Below are 11,448 nucleotides of genomic sequence, written 5' to 3'. Positions count from 1 at the left end.
TTTATAGCGACGGCCTGACGTTGAGCGCACGCTCCGTCTCACATCAAGCGACACATCAACTCAATTAAAAAAAAATCAAGCAACACATAGTAGCTCCTCTTCTAGCAGGGGGTTAAACAATCAATTTCGTTGTTGGTCAGAGGCGTGCAAAGCGAGATGCCGACGTGCTGTGCAACGGGACCACAGGTCACTGTGATGGACCAAGGAGCTCCTCTGTTGTAGTGCGACCCGATGGGGATGTGCCGACGCGGGGTCATACCCTACGACAAGAATGGCCCTCTCAGAAAAAAAAGAAAAAGACCAATAGGGGGAGAAGCCCCTGCTGATTTTTACTTTCTGTATAAAAATATATATAAGTGTTTAGATCACTAAATAGTGATCTAAACGCTTTTATATTTCTTTACGGAGGGAGTAATAAAGAGGAGAACGTGTCCTGCGTCGGCCAGGTCCCGGTCGCTGGCCACTGGGCTAGGCCACCATGGCCCTCTCTCCAGACTGGGAACAAGCCGCACAACAAACCAGCGTGATTCCAACCAAGAGGACAAATCATTTCATCCAGTAATACATTGTTTCTTTCTACAATCTTTCTTTCTTCTAGACCTTACTGTCACTGCTGCCAAGCAAGCAGGGCACACACATTCTCCAACAAGTCTAATCGACACTGCAGTAACAGAAAGAAGTTCAGAGATCCATTGGTTCATAAACAGTGAGCACCTTAAAGTTCAGTTCAGAGATCGGAACAGGCTTCAAACGCTGTAACCGGGCTAAAAAGATTTTACACAGGGATAGCTCGCTCGCACGCACACATCATAGCGCTCGACAAGGCGTCCGCATTGAACAAGCAAATAATACATCCAATCCGTGCTTCACTCTCGACATTCCAGATCCAATTGTCCAACAAGCCAATGCATCTAATCCACACATCACACCTTTCTCTTCCTTCACCACGACGCGCTTTCAGAGGAATCAGCTCTTCTTCCACATGGCATCAGCATCTGCGGATAGATGAAACAGCATCAACTTACTATATGTAGAAAGGCGTCAATAGGAAATACAGGGCTACCAAGTACATATAACAAGCATCAAATATATGGATCGCTGCGTGTTGCAAGTTGACAATGGATATTTGCAACGAGGTGCCTATCACATCGCCCAGCAACAGTGCAATACATGAATACAAATAAGACCTATCAATCAGAGAAAAGGACTTCAACAATGTACTTTGCAAACATACTGATGAGCACATGGCAGCAAGCCACAGGTTGAAATTTCTATGTGTGCATATGGTTAAGCAGCCTAGAATTTATACAATTAAGAATGCACTACAGTGAGGTTTGCATTCGAGGAACCAATTTATAAAAAAAAAAGGAAACAAGGGCCCATGACAGGTGCGACAGCCGAGGAGCATGAAGGAGGAAGATGCAGAGGAGACAATAATGAGGCTAGAAAATGTGTAGATGAAGAAAGGATATGATACAGCAACACTTTTGACCTGGGAAACAAATTCAAAAGCTCAGTCGAGCATCCATGCATACAACTCTTTGGTTGTTATATGTCTTGTTTTTCTTTTGTCTATAAGAATAAAGTTACTTATGCAGATCAGATGTAATAATACAATAATATCCTTATGCCTATGATTGTACTATATGTGACCTCCTCCTTACTGTTTAGCAGTTCAACAGCAGAAAATCTACAGACAACCGAAAATCAACTTTTCCCCTTCGGGCTGCTGTATACTACTGATATATGGAGTAATCTGTAGTGGATTGTAATCACATAAAAACAAACTGCTAGAACTGCTGTTCAGAGCAGAAACATGGAGCTGTTCTAGTTAGATGATTTCGACTCATAAACAGGTTACACATAAAAATGAAGGAAATTATGTGAATTTGACCAACTCATATAGTAGAAATTTCAAGAGCAAGGGGGGCTCTGGATTACTAAAATATCAGCAACAAAGAGGCTTCTGATTTATTAGTACGGTAACCTCAAAATGGTGATAACAAATCAATATATCAAACTGAGCTTCCAATTGCACAAATAAGTTAGGCATTATATAATCACCTAAATGCCCTCCAACAATAATTAACCGTAATGCGAACTAACAAACTAGGCAGAGTGGAAAAAGAAAATATTCATGACATAAATACCTGAATCATATATCTTTGCTGTGTAACACTGAGACCAAGTTAAATAAAATTAAGCAGATAACATGCTCACCACTTCATATGGTTGGTGCACATAATGATGGTGGGAAACCAGCATATAGTCGACCAGAGAAGATGACTTTGCTACGCTGAGTGAACAACTCAACCTGAAACGTCTTGACGTCCACCGAAAATAACCCAAACTTCACCTCCCCTCCAGAAGATGTGATGTACATGGCTCCTATGAGCAGGTATCCCCCGCCTACACCAAGCAGAACAACATGATGCATTCCCGGCAACGGGATGACCTTCTCCAAGTGCCATTGGTTATTTCTCAGAATGGAATACGTCAGCCAACATGGGTCATATATGTTATCCCTGTCATAGACATCAGCGAGCATTCCAAGCATTCCTTCTGCTGCCTCAACAATGACAAAATTGCTGCTCCATCCTTGTTCAGGTGGTAGGTTGACAGCAGAGAACTCCATGGTGCGTGTATCAAGCAGAACCAACTTGTTCAGGAGGGGGAAATGCCAACAGAAGCATCCGTGGACGAACTGACGATCTGAGAGCCCATCCTTGGGGTGTTTAAGTGGATCAGACGCAGCACTCCACAGATCAAATGCAAGAGAATGCCATTGCCCATCCAACGAGGAGAAGACGAGAAGCACCATATCCGTTCTGCATTGCACCAAGCACATGACCCTGAATGATAACGGGTCCTCCTCATCCTCGCCGGGAGCAAGGAAAGTCTCCAGATGGAGGAGGTCCGGTTCACTGACCAGCGCTTTCAGGTCGCCGGGGACGGCGGGAGCAGGATGTAGCGGCGGTGCACGGGGTCGCACACGGCGAGCTCCCTGGCCGAAAAATAGCGGTACTGGAGGTTGCGCAGATGAGAGCTGCCGCGTTTGCGTGGGACTGGGGCGCCGGCGAGGAGGGCGCGTCCGTCCAAGAAGTCAATCGCGCTCCAGGTAAGGCTGGCGGTGGAGGGGAGGAAGGAGGAGCAGGAGAAGTCGAAGCCGGCGAAGGCGCGGGCGGCGACGGCGGAGGGGTGCGGCGGCTGGGCCGGGATGAAGGCGCTGTCGTCGAACGGAGGGTGGAGGGCGCAGATGAGAGGCGGCGGGTGGAGGGCGCGGTAGCGACGGAGGAAGGCGTGGTCAGTGATGAGACGGCGAAAGGAGGGGCACGCCGCGGAGGCGCGGGCTAGGTCGGCAGCAGTGGGGAGACGGAGGAAGATGTCGTGGAGGAGCTCGTCTGGGGTTCGGAAGATCGGCGTCCCCGGCGGTGGCGCTGGCTGCGGCGGCGCCATCGGGCTGGCCGGCGGGGGAATTGGGGATCTACCAAATGCTCAACTTTTTTTTTGACAGGCAATTTTATTTTATTTTTGAGCGGGGACAGGCAATTTTTTTAGGGTAAGCCAAACTTTATTCATCAAACACCACATTGTGTTGGATACAGCTCAGGTCACGGGGTTGACCATACCAGACGTGGCGCCTTGGACCTAGAAGAAGAGATTGTTTGGCTAGACTATATGCTTCCTTATTGGAGGCACGATCTTCAAAGACAAAATTACATTGAAATGACTCTGACTGAAGTTTTATTTCATTGATAATTGCACCAAATGTGCCTAAGCTGCCCTTGTTGATTGCACTCACCACCATCTGTGCGTCCGAAGCGATGACGAACTGGTTTAAATGGAGATCCGCTGCTAGCGCCAATCCTTCACGACATGCTATTGCTTCAAGAGCTGACGGATCATCCAGCCCTTCCACTACTAAAGCAGAGCTGCCCAGGTAAGCTCCGGTGTTGTCCCTGCACACCGCAGCTGTTGATCCTCTTTTACGTCTCGTCCCCGCGTCTACATTGATTTTTGCATAGCCCGTAGGGGGTGCTCTTGGTCTTCCAGTTGGTATATGTACCACACCTCCAGAGCGAGGCACCTGCTCTTGTTTTGTGTTGACATCGAGCTCGGCGATGTAACTATTGATGAAAGCAATAATGGTGTGCAGACTTTGGAAGATCCCTTCGTGTATCGCTTTGCGCCTCGCTGCCCAAAGAGCCCAAAGTGTCACCGAAAGTTCCACAAAATCATCATGAGAAAGGCGATCCATCAGAGTGAATAGCCATTGTTTAGTACTCGGTTTAGTCACTGTTGCCATTGTTTGTGCCAGCTCATTGTCAACCAGGGTCCAAGTGCATCGAAACATGGTGCACTCGAGCAGAGAGTGTCTCCATATTTAGTACTCGGTTTAGTCACTGTTGCCATTGTTTGTGCCAGCTCATTGTCAACCAGGGTCCAAAGCAGAGAGTGTCTCCATGAGTCTCGAGCTCCGCACAAATTGCAAGCACTAAAATCTGTCATGTGTCTATGGGCTCGGACATCGTTCGTTGGGATTGAGTGTTTTGAAAGTCGCCATAGGAAAGTCCTCACCTTCCCTGGTACTTGTGTTTTCCATAGTGTTTTCCAAGCTCGCTCGTCTCCAGAAGCGCTAGAAGAGCCCGTTCTGTTCTCTAGCCAAGCCTCCCTTCTCGATCTTATTGCAACAAGCATCCTGTATGCCAACCTAACAGAGAACAAGCCATTATGCTCATGATACCAGCTCCAGAAGTTCGACATATTTCTCGTGCAAAGGGAAATACCTAGAATTATACGAGCATCTATTGGCATGAATGTCTCTGATATCATCTGTATGTCCCATCGCGCAGAAGTTTGGTCTATTAGTTCAGACACAAGCTCGGGAGGATTCTGACTTATGCAACCATAGGGTCTCAACATCTCGTCCCTTGGGAGCCAGTTGTCCAAACATATCTTGGTTGAGGAGCTGTTCCCTATCCGCTTGATCAAGCCCAGTTTGAGGGTATCGCTTCCTTCGATCATGGCTCTCCATACTTGGCTGGGGTGACCCCCCTATGTCGCTTCCAGGACAGAACAATTTGGATAGTATATACTATTTAGAAGTCGAGCACTCAAAAGAGTCAGGACACTGCAGTAAACGCCAGGCCTGCTTGGCAAGCATTGCCAAGTTAAAGAGTTCAAAATCCTTAAAACCAAGCCCTCCCATGCATTTGGGTTGTGTCATTACTTTCCACGATACCCAGTGCGGTTTGCATTTCCCTTCTTTGCTTCCCCACCAAAACTTCCGGATCAACATGTTTAGGTGCTCGCAAAGACCCGGAGGAAGTTTGAAACACGACATAGAGAACATTGGAACAGCTTGGGCAACGGCCTTTACCAATACCTCTTTACCTGCCGATGACATAGTATTTTCAATCCACCCTTGTACTTTGCTCCATAGCCAGTCCTTGAGGTATTTAAAGGCCCCATTTTTTGAGCATCCAATATCAGAAGGCATTCCCAAATATTTCTCATTGAGTGTTTCATTTGGCACTTGTAGCAAAGTTTTTATTTCCAGACGTGTACTTCCGGCACACCCTTTCTAAAATATATAGAAGTCTTACTATAGTTTATCCGCTGCCCCGTAGATTGACAATACATGTCCAGTACTAGGTTCACCTCAGTAGCTCCCACACCGTTTGCCATGAAAAACAGCAGGCTGTCATCAACAAATAATAAGTGATTAACCGGCGATGCCAGGGGCGCCACTTGCAGACTACTCTGGTTCGATGACTCACTTCTAGATTCTAAAAGGCATGACAGGCCCTCTGCTGCTAACAAGAACAAGTATGGAGATATCGGGTCCCCTTGTCTGATTCCACGAGTAGGTGAAAACTCTGCTGGAATTTAGTCTATTTTGGGCAGCCCAATAACTATTTCAGAAATTCCTAATAAATCCTAGAGGCCCACTTAGCCCATTTGTGCAAGGCAAGGGATACTACTAAAGTTTAGTCCCACATTGCTAGTTTAGTGGGAGTTGGACCTCCTTATAAGGGAGGTTCTTTCCCCACTTGTACGAGCATGAGAACAAGAGGGATATCCACGCGCGCTCCTCCTCCGCCGCCCGCCTCGCCAGCCGTCACGACGCCGCGGGTTGCGGGAATGAGCCGAGCCGATATCTAAATTTTTGCCACGCACTACGGGTATACGAAAGGTCACACGGAAGCTGAAAAGATTTTTGCGAAAGTGGAGTTCGAATGCGAACGGTGCAGCCCTTCGGCTGCTGGCTGTTCGCTTCGCCTCCGTCTCTTCGTTTCGCCTCCCGTCGCTGCCCTCTCGCCTCCTTCTCTTGCGCCTATAAAAGGGAGGTCGCTCCTCCCAGAGAGACGCACCAGAACCTCTTCCTCCTCTCGCCACAAGTTCCTGAGCACTGCGCTGCTGCTACGATCTTCCCCATCCCGGCTTGCGGCGTGCACCGCAGGTCGGGACAGTAGGCCTCCGAAACCGCACCTCTTTGAGTCCTGTACGGGAGAAGGGTGATAAGGTTTTTGGGGAGCGCTCTGCGCGACTATGACTGACTCCTTCGTCACGGACGCCCCGGACTCCGACGACGACTTCCCCGACGACGACTTCTCCCCGACGTCGACAACCTCCTCGACGACATGGCTGGCGAGGACACCGACCCCAAGTCCAGTGCTACTGCTGCTGCTGTCCCGTATGTGTTCTTCTTTCTGTTAGATGTCCTGCCACAGTTTCTCGTACTAGTACTTGCCCTAAATATGTTAGGTTCTACTCATATATGCAACTAGTTCTACTGTCTGCTATAGATATGATAGGCTACGGTTCATATATGCAGAAGCTATTTACCTTCTCTCTGTCAGAACGCATGACTTGTTTTATCTCTACTATATTAGTCATGCTTTATCTAGTATTTCTGTTAATAAAATCATTTGGTAAATTGCTCATATTTCCAACAATCCAAAAACCTTATTATAGGCAATTTACCCCAAGTGGTTTTGCTGCTTCCATGAGACCTCCTATGTTTGAGGGTATCCACTATAAGAGGTGGCGCGTGAGAGCAGTCTTATGGTTTCAAACCATGAGTTGCTATGACGCCACTCTTGGCAAACCTGAAGGGAGCTTGATGCTCAACAGGCACAAGCTTTTCAGAAAATGGATACTCTGTTTAAGGCTGCTCTCTTGAGTGTTCTTGGTGAGAACATAGTTGATGCTTATGCGTCAATTGATAATGGAAAAGATATGTGGGATGCACTCGAGGCCAAGTTTGGGGTCTCGGATGCTGGCACTGAGCTGTACATCATGGAGCAATTCTATGATTACAGGATGACTGAAGAGCGCTCCGTGGTTGAGCAAGCTCATGAGATACAGTCATTTGCTAGAGAACTTGAGCACTTCAGTTGTATGCTACCGGACAAGTTTGTTGCCGGAGGTATCATCACTAAGCTTCCTCCTTCATGGAGGAACTTTGCTACCTTGCTGAAGCATAAGAGGCAGGAGTTTTCCGTCCCGGATCTCATTGGCACTCTTGATGTGGAAGAAAAGGCGAGAGCAAAGGACACACGTGCTCGAGGTATTGAGGGAGGATCTAGTGCCAATGTGGTACAGAAGCAGAACTTCCAGCCCCACAAGTTCAAGAACAAGGGCAAGTTTGATGGAAAAGCAAAGTTTGATGGGAAGAACAAGGTTGTGCAACACACGAACTTCAAGAAGAAGAATGGCAAGAAGAAAGGTGCTTGTCATGTGTGTGGGGATCCTGATCATTGGGCTCCTAGTTGCCCTAATCGCTATGACAAGCGTCATCCTGGGAAAGGCGGCAAGACCGCTAATGTTGTCATTGGAGACACTGACATGAAGGATGCTGGGTATGGTATATTTCCCACTATTCTTTCAGTATGTCATTCTCCTGACTGGTTGATTGACACGGGTGCTAATGTGCATGTATGCGGTGATATTTCCATGTTTTCGTCTTATCAGACCGCAGGGACTTCAACCGTGCTGATGGGCAACGGTTCAAGTGCTTCTGTTCGTGGTGTTGGCACGGTCGATCTGAAGTTTACTTCGGGGAAGATCGTAAGAGAGAGAACGTGCATTATGTCCCCTCCGTCAATAAAAATCTTGTTAGCGGATCTCTTCTGTGTAGAGATGGCTACAAGCTTGTCTTTGAGTCAAATAAATTTGTAATATCCAAGTATGGAACCTTTGTTGGTAAAGGCTATGAGTCAGGAGGCCTGTTTCGTTTATCCTTATCAGACGTTTGCAATAAAGTTGTTAATCATGTTTGCAACAATAGTGAATCAAATGTGTGGCATTCACGTCTTTGTCATGTTAACTTTGGTTGCATGTCGCGACTAGCGAAGTTGAACTTAATCCCTAGTTTCACCACTGTCAAGGGATCTAAGTGTCAAGTGTGTGTGCAAGCTAAGCAACCTCGTAAGTCTCACACGACTGCGAAAAGAAATCTTGCACCACTAGAGCTCATACATTCAGATCTATGTGAAATGAATGGTGTGTTGACAAAAGGTGGAAAGAAATATTTCATGACGTTAATTGATGACTCCACTAGATACTGCCGTGTGTATCTTCTGAAATCTAAGGATGAGGCTTTGAACTTTTTCAAGATCTATAAAGCTGAAGTGGAAAACCAACTTGATCGAAAAATCAAGAGGCTTAGGTCCGACCGTGGTGGAGAGTATTTTTCCAATGAATTTGATGCTTTTTGTGCGGAACATGGTATAATCCATGAGAGGACGCCTCCCTATTCACCTCAGTCAAATGGGGTGGCCGAAAGAAAGAACCGTACTCTAACTGATTTGGTTAACGCCATGTTAGACACATCGGGTCTCTCCAAGGCATGGTGGGGAGGCGATATTGACTGCATGTCATGTCCTAAACCGAGTTCCCACAAAGAACAAAGAGATAACTCCATTCGAGGAATGGGAGAAGAAAAGGTTAAAACTCTCTTATCTACGAACATGGGGTTGTTTGGCGAAAGTCAATGTCCAATTCCAAAGAAGCGAGCTTGGACCAAAGACTGTGGATTGTGTTTTCCTGGGATATGCTTTTCATAGCATTGGCTTATAGATTCTTGGTTGTAAAATCTGAGGTACCTGACATGCATGTCGGTACGATCATGGAGTCGAATGATGCGACTTTCTTTGAAGATATCTTTCCCATGAAGGATATGGCTACCTCATCTAATCAGGAGATGCCTAGTTCATCGAATCAGGAACCAGTTACAATTACCGAACCTGCCATTTCGATGGAACACTTTGAAAGTCCTGTGGAGGAGAACAATGAAGTTCCTACTAGGAGCAAGAGACAGAGGACTGCAAAGTCCTTTGGTGATGATTTTCTTGTGTATCTCATAGATGACACTCCCAGTTCTATTTCAGAGGCCTATGCATCTGAAGATGCTGACTACTGGAAGGAAGCGGTTCGTAGCGAGATGGATTCCATCTTGGCGAATGAAACTTGGGAGATAACTGATCGTCCTTATGGGTGCAAACCTATAGGATGCAAATGGGTATTCAAGAAGAAGCTTAGGCCTGATGGTACTATTGAAAAGTACAAGGCTCGGCTCGTGGCTAAGGGTTATACCCAAAAGGAAGGTGAAGACTTCTTTGATACTTACTCACCTGTGGCTCGACTGACCACTATTCGAGTTCTACTTTCACTAGCTGCCTCACATGGTCTTCTCGTTCATCAAATGGATGTTAAGACTGCTTTCCTAAATGGAGAGTTGGACGAGGAAATTTATATGGAACAACCAGATGGGTTTGTACTAGATGGTCAGGAAGGAAAAGTGTGCAAGTTGCTGAAGTCTTTGTATGGACTCAAGCAAGCACCCAAACAGTGGCATGAGAAGTTTGAAAGAACTTTAACAGCTGCAGGCTTTGTTGTGAACGAAGCTGACAAATGTGTGTACTATCGCCATGGTGGGGGCGAGGGAGTTATCCTTTGCTTGTATGTTGATGACATACTGATTTTCGGAACAAATCTGAATGTTATTAAGGAGGTCAAGGATTTCCTATCTCTGTTTTGAGATGAAGGATTTAGGAGTGGCTGATGTCATTCTGAACATCAAGTTGTTGAGAGACGATGATGGTGGGATTACATTGCTTCAATCTCACTATGTGGAAAAGATCTTGAGTCGCTTTGGCTATAGTGACTGCAAGCCCTCTCCAACACCATATGATGCGAGTGTGTTACTTCGAAAGAATCGAAGAATTGCTAGAGATCAATTGAAATATTCTCAGATTATTGGCTCGCTTATGTACTTAGCCAGTGCTACAAGACCTAACATCTCTTTTGTTGTTAGCAAACTGAGTTGGTTTGTCTCAAAACCAGGAGATGTGCATTGGAAAGCTCTAGAGAGAGTTTTGCATTATTTGAAAGGCACTACAAATTATGGAATTCACTACACCGGGCACCCAAAGGTGCTTGAAGGGTGTAGTGACTCAAACTGGACTTCAGATGCTGATGAGATAAAGGCCACGAGTGGATATGTATTCACTCATGGAGGTGGCGCTGTTTCTTGGAAGTTTTGCAAGCAGACCATCTTTAACGAGGTCAACAATGGAAGCAAAACTTGTTGGGGAACGTTGCAGAAAACAAAAATTTTCCTACGGTTTCACCAAGATCCATCTATGAGTTCATCTAGCAACGAGTGATCGGATTGCATCTACATACCTTTGTAGATCACGCGCGGAAGCGTTCAAAGAACGGGATGAGGAAGTCGTACTCGACGTGATCCAAATCACCGGAGATCCTAGCGCCGAACGGACGGCACCTCCGCGTTCAACACACGTACGGTCAGCGTGACGTCTCCTCCTTCTTGATCCAGCCAGGGGGAAGGAGAGGTTGAGGAAGATGTCTCCAGCAGCAGCACGACGGCATGGTGGTGGTGGAGCAGCAGTACTCCGGCAGGGCTTCGCCAAGCTTGTGACGGAGGAGGAGATGTATTGGGGAGGGGAGGGGCTGCGCCTTGGATGTCCTCCGCAGCCCTCCCCTCACCCCTCTATTTATAGGGGAAGGAGGAAGGGGGCCAGCCCTCTAGATGAGATCTAGAGGGGGGGCGGCGGCCAAGGGGAGGGGGCTTGCCCCCCAAGCAAGGGGGCGCCCCCCTTAGGGTTTCCCCCAACCCTAGGCGCATGGGCCCTAGGGGGAGTGGCGCCCCAGCCCACTTTGGGCTGGATCCTCCTCATACAGCCCATAAGGCCCTCCGGGAGAGGTGGCCCCTCCCGGTGGACCCCCGGAACCCCTCCGGTGGCCCCGGTACAATACCGATATGCCCCCGAACCTTTCCGGTGACCGTATGACAACTTCCCATATATAATTCTTTACCTTTCCGATTATATTCGGAACTCCTCGTGACGTCCAGGATCTCATCTGGACTCCGAACAACTTTCGGATTACTGCATACTCATATCTATACAACCCTAGCGT

General features: G+C 47.2%; 1 pseudogene; it reads right to left on the bottom strand.

The window, feature by feature from the left end:
• Nucleotides 1-527: 527 nt before the first annotated feature.
• Nucleotides 528-3,525, bottom strand: LOC125526927 (annotated as a pseudogene).
• Nucleotides 3,526-11,448: the final 7,923 nt, after the last annotated feature.

The sequence above is a fragment of the Triticum urartu genome, unplaced genomic scaffold (assembly GCF_003073215.2).
Source record: "Triticum urartu cultivar G1812 unplaced genomic scaffold, Tu2.1 TuUngrouped_contig_2338, whole genome shotgun sequence".
Taxonomy (NCBI): domain Eukaryota; kingdom Viridiplantae; phylum Streptophyta; class Magnoliopsida; order Poales; family Poaceae; genus Triticum; species Triticum urartu.
This window is presented reverse-complemented; position numbering and strand designations above follow the sequence as displayed.